The 6,168-nt window shown below is 33.6% G+C and overlaps 1 long non-coding RNA gene across 1 annotated transcript; it reads left to right on the top strand.

Moving 5' to 3' along the window:
- The first annotated feature begins 3,194 nt into the window (after positions 1 to 3,194).
- Positions 3,195 to 3,971, top strand: LOC145568808 (uncharacterized). Its single transcript, XR_014095966.1, has 3 exons — positions 3,195 to 3,383; positions 3,716 to 3,771; positions 3,854 to 3,971. It is a non-coding gene; the product is annotated as an uncharacterized LOC145568808 (long non-coding RNA).
- The last annotated feature ends 2,197 nt before the right edge of the window (positions 3,972 to 6,168 follow it).

Here is a 6,168-nt window from a genome sequence, read left to right as displayed (position 1 = left end):
CTTTGTCATTATGAACATCTATAATAATCAAATTTTGTAATAAAGATTAGCATTTAGTATAAATACCTGCATTTTTTAAAACTTCAACTTTCTTTTTCTTATTAGATTTTTCTACCTCTTTCACTCTTAATCATACAAAAATGAATTAATAACCATAAGAAATATTGATCATATAAAATAATTGATATGAACAAAATGAACAGTTTTGAGTATTGATCTGTGCCATTCATGGCACCTTTAGGCTATGTTTTCTTTATATTTCTATGCTCGTTTTTAGTCGTTTGTGTCGTGTTTATAGAGAATAATGCTCGATTTGTGTTATTTTGTGTTAGTTTAGAGAAATGCATGCTTTTAATGGTTTTCTTATCATTTTATTCATTTCTCGGCTATTTCTCTCGCTTCTCCGTTTCTTTGTGTTGTTCTGTAGGTACGTCGCGGGCTATATGCATGGAAATTGAAAATAGCACCCACTAGCATCAATATGCACTTTTCGGAATTGAATTTGAGTTTGAAACAAAGGAAAACGAATGATTGCAAAGTATCAAATAGGACCTTTGTGCATTGTTTCAGCCATATCTCAAGTTCTACAGATAGGATTGATGTGATTCAAGTTGGGTTGGAAACTAGACTTAAAGAGCTTTCCAATGATAGGTCGCACGCCCTCATACAATTCATATATTGAGAGTTACAGCCTTCCGAAGTTAGCCCTGAAATTCTGCCGCGGGCGCGGGGTTGCTGCAGCTCCAAAACTGCCGTTTTTGGGCAGTAAGCACCCGCGGTTGTCCCGAGGGCTCCTCGAGGGCGCGGGCCTTGGCCCCGCGGGCGCGGGCGTGGCTATCATGGTGTCCGTTCTTCTCCGCGGGCGCGGGTTTCTAGGTCTTTTACGATTTTAAACTTCTTTTCTCCTTTTGTTTATATAGTTTTTGGTTTCCTTTATTCTTCATTCATGTAATTCTTTAGTTTGAGGATAGTTTTCTCTCTCTTAGGTTGAGAGATTCTCTCTCTAGATTAGGCTAGCTTAGGAGTAGTTTTAGAGAGAGAAAGTGAGGAATTTCAATGGTGATTGAGAGATTGAAGATGCAAGTGTGACAATTGTGTTGGAGATCTTCCAAATTATCAATGAGCATGTCTAAACTCTATCTCATTCAATTGTTTTGTTTAATTTGATGTTTGTTTGGTTTGATTTTGATATTTGATGTTGGATTAGAGTAATTGTTCTTGATATTTTGTTGATTCTCGTTTTCTATAGTTGATAGTAGATTTGATGATGATGTTTCTTAAGTAGTTTACTTGCTAGGGTTTGGGTAAACATGTGTGATTGATGGATTGAGATTGATTTGGGAATTTGAGTAGTTCTTGTGTTGTGATTAAATTGATTCATAGAGGTTTGCATGTTGCATAAGTTTGATTGGAGTAGCTAACCATGATTGCTAGCATTGATTGCATGATTGAATTGATTGACATGACCACTTGATATCGATTTGATCATAATTAGTTGAGTGTTTGATTATGTTTCTTCATATTGTTTAGCACTAGAGAAATCTGTGTTAGAGAGTGTGAGGATGATTAGTTGAATGCCCCTAATTGCTCCTACTATTTGTCTTTGCATTGCTTGGATTGCTTGACTCCCTAATTAGCTTGGTTATCATGAATGCATGTTGATCCCCATTCCCTAGTGTTTCATTTGTTTGATTCTTGATTTAGGAAGTAGAATAGCGCTACCTTTCACCTTAGACTTCGACCTAGCTTAGGCGTTAATTAGAAATACTTGAACATAACCGTTCCTAGTGGTTCGACCCTTGACTTACCTCTATACTTGTATTTAGGTAGTTGAGTGATTATAAATTTGTTTGACCGTAGGGAGGATTAGTTCAACGACATAGTTTTCCCCACGTCAAAATGGCGCCGTTGCCGTTGCTTGGTTTTTTCACTTGAATTGGATTTTCTGATGGTACAATTTGTTTACTTGCATTACTTCCTTTCTCAGATTGTACCAAATTTTTTTCCTCTTTTGGCTAAAAAAGTAAATAATAACTTAATATTAAATAAACATATGTAATTAAAGAAATGAATAAAAAAGTATAGGTTAATACCTGTTTTTTTTTTTTTTTTTTTTTTTTTTTTTTTTTTTTTTTGGGACCATTCTCTTCAATTGCAATGTTAGAAGCTCCTACTTCTTTTGCTTCCTCAATTATTTTGTTTGGCTGCTGAGTTGGAATTAATTGTTTTACTTCCTCAATTGTTTATCAATATCACAAAAAATGAACATTTATCATCTAAGTAATGAACATTTATCACATAAGGAATGAACATTTATCATCTAAAGAATGAAAATTCTAGTCTTTTTAAACTATATGTTGTACTACCTTTCTTTCATTTAACTGGAAGCTCTTCTCTTCCTACATTTGGTGGCTGTGTTTCTCCTCTAATAGCCGTAAACAAAAAACAAAGATATTTAATTAACTCAGCATGTGGAAACACAGTTTCATTTTAGAAATAAAAAAACGAAATTATCTTTGTATCTGAATTTTTTGTTGCCTCTAAAAACTCACTTTCTGGAACTACTAATGCATGTTCACTTTCTATTTCATTTTCTTCTCTCAATACATTTCTCTTTAATGCTTTTAGAATGTAAGAATCCTCAATTTTCTTCAATTTTTCTTCTAGGTCCAATAAATTAACAATGTGAAAAAATCTAAATAAATTAACTAAAATTGAACTAATAATTAATGAAATTGACGATTAGAGAGAGAAAGGGGTGAATTAACAAAATCTAGGTTGCAATTAGGGGTGCTAATCGAGTTAAGCAACTCGTGAGAACTCAAGATCGACTCGGTCAACGCTCGGTCAAAACTCGATTTGAGTTGTCTTGACCCGAACTCGACTCGACTCGATACCTTAACGAGCGCGAGTCGAGCAAGCTGTAACTCGACTCGATAAGCTCGCGAGTAGCTCGTTAATTTTTTTTTTATTATATAAAAAAATATTTAAAAAATAGGAAATTTGAAAGAAAAAAAAAATTGTTGCATATTATTAAAGAAAGGAAACATAAAATTAGAAAAAGTCACTAAAACCACTGCCACTAATCATACATTCAAGAAGCCCATCAATTAGCCCATTACAATTAGCCCATTACAATTCAAGAAGACTACTGCCATAGTGTCACTACTCAAGTACTCATTTTCCAAGTTCGAACTTCTCACAAAAAAACCCTAGTCACACCTCTCACCCAACATGGGCTCCTCTTTGTTCCTTTTATCTCTTTACTTCTCAAATCTCAAGTAAAAAGCTCATAGGGAATATGAATTGAACGAGTAACCAACAATCAAGATAATCTTTAAGCCAAAATTAACAAGGAATAAGCTTCAATCTTAATATGACAGGTGCGTTTTACGTTTTTACTCTCTTCTGTTGTAGATCTGTGGTTAATCTAGTATATTCACACAAAAATTTCGTTAATTTTTTTTACCTACTTGATGTGGGTGTTTTTGGTTTAATTAACTCTAATTCCTTGTAGACTTGAAGTTATTCATCTATTTTTTTTTAATAAGAAGTACGGAGTTCTAGTTTAATTGAAGATTGCTACCATCTTCTTTTTGTTTGGATGCTAATAGTACTTTCTTTGTATAATTTTAAACTGTAATCAACTTTTATCCTTTTGTATTTTATTTACTAGTATATTATTTTAACTTCATACTATGTTATTTCATTGCAGAATAACATTGGAGAAGATGAGCCAAAAGAATTCATTGTTCCAATTTTCTAGTTTTGGTAATATACCATTTATATAATTTTTGTATACCTTATGAATAAGTTTAATGTCTATTAATTTGGATATGAAATTTATTCGTAGGAATTTGGAGTCTCGGAGAAGATTGAAGGATGGACTTGCAAGCTAAGACACATTTAAGACAAGAATTATTTCATGTACAGTAATAAATAAGCTAAGACACATTGAACAATTGTTGTACTATTACTTTGTTGTTCTATTGTTTTTTGTGTAATAATTTGAATTTATACTCTAATTATATTGTTATGTTTCATTGGATTTGTAAAAATAAGTATTTTACATTAGTTGATAAAATTAATAAAGTTTTATTCAAAAAAAATATAATTAATTAAGTTAATAAAAGGAAATAAAAACAATTTTACATCGTTAATCACGAGCTGAACAATCGAGTTTTCGAGCTACGAGTCGAGCAATTGAGTTTTTCGGGTTACGACAATCGAGCTGACAGAACTGAGCTACACGAGTTTCGATCTGAGTCAAGCACGAGTCGAACTACCTTAAAACTAAACAATCACGAGTCGAGCAACGGGTTAACGAGCTTAGCGAGTAACGAGTCGAGTTCAAGCACTAGCCATGGTTTCTCGATCACGAGTCGAGCACCCCTTAGCTCGTGATCAACTCGCTCGATTAGCACCCCTAGTTGCAATTGAATATAAATCTACGTTTATAGTGATATATGTTGCTCTAATTAGCAAAAAATTGAAAATTACCTTTTTATTTTACGTGGATTTTCTTTAGCACCAGCAATTTCAATATTAATATCCATGATTATGCATGAAATTTTTGACATCAAGGTTTTCTGAAAATGTTTATGGAGATTTCTGAAAATGAACTTGAGAGGAAGTGATGGTTAGAGAGAGAAAATGGGTAATGACGGTTTTGAAAAGGAAATTGGGTTTTTTTACATTTAAAACAAGTATTTATATTGATTTGACATGACATGGGTAGTGCTGATTCATGTCACGTGCTTTTATTTTTATGTTTAAGCAATTACCAATTGCTACAAAGCTTCTGCGTTTTGTAGCGACCTCACAAATATTTGGGTTAGGTCGACCTATTTCCTAATGGCTACACCCCCCTTTAGGCATAACTGTCTACCCCCTGAAATTACTATATACCCCTTACCCACACCCCCACTAACCACATAACTACTTGTAGTACCTTCCAACTAACTACAGTTACTGCAAGTAACCGCCCCTACCCCATCTATATATACAAAAAAAAAAAAAAAAAAAAAAAAATTCAAAACCACCATTTCAAAACCTGAAAAGTTTCTTCGTCAATTCCTCTTTGTTTAAAAACAAAAACTTGCAACAAAATCACTACAAATTGCTTCAAAATTACTGCAAATTGCATCAAAATTACTAAAAATATATGACATTCGCGTTGAAGTTCTTCAATCACAACTAGATTCCAAGAAAAAAGAGTAAGAGTTTGTTCATTTTAGTAGAATTTTGAGTATAAACCCTAGATTTTAAATTTTAATTTACGTTTTGATGTTGGGAAACATAATCTACTATAATTTCACTTATATTTGTGCAAAATTGACTAAAATCTACTTATTTGGTAGTACTTTTGTAGAATCGAAACAGAGATGAACACTTCGAAGATGAACACTTTGGAAATGAATAATTTGGAGAATATTCGGTCGGAGAAGACAGATTATGAAGAAACGTAAATTTCATTTCGAAGAAAATGTATAATTTTTAGTTAAATGATGGATTTATTAGCAAAAACATTAACAAATTGGTTAAAAAATAGAGATGATGATGATTAACCTATTCAAACAAAAGTATAGAAACTAAAAAAAAGTCGTGAACAAAAGTCACCAGTCGTAGATCCAGATCTTTTAAATGAAATAAAAAAGTCTTGTGGTACAGATTTAAGGTAATATATGTTCATGTCCTAAAAATTATATGTCATTTACTAAGTAATATATATTCATTTGTTTAATTCTAATTAGTAGCTCTTAAACCTTAATTAACTAAAACCCTAGCATCACTTTCCCACCACCATTAAACCACCTCCGGCAGCGCCCCTTTAGCCCTTTACCATCTCCGGCAGCTCCTCCACCATGAAACCCATTCCCCATTTTTAATCCCCCACCACGAAACCCATTCCCCATACTTAATCCCCCACCACGAAACCCACCCTCCCGTTCCCCCACCACAAAATCCACCCCCTTCCTAATCCCCTACCATGATTTCCACCTCTATTTCGCTTCCCTGACACACAATTCCCACCATGGCCCTTACCTTCCATCACCACAAAACTCATCCTTCTCCATTCCTCACAACAAAACAAAGCCCTATCATGTGGCTGGAATGTTTTTGGGGGGCTAAAAAAAGGGAATGGACGGTAATCGGGGTTGAGGAAAG

Source organism: Chenopodium album, chromosome 11 (assembly GCF_948465745.1).
Source record: "Chenopodium album chromosome 11, dcCheAlbu1.1, whole genome shotgun sequence".
Classification (NCBI taxonomy): domain Eukaryota; kingdom Viridiplantae; phylum Streptophyta; class Magnoliopsida; order Caryophyllales; family Amaranthaceae; genus Chenopodium; species Chenopodium album.
The sequence above is the reverse complement of the archived record's forward strand: the minus strand, read 5'-3'. Positions and strand labels throughout refer to the sequence as shown.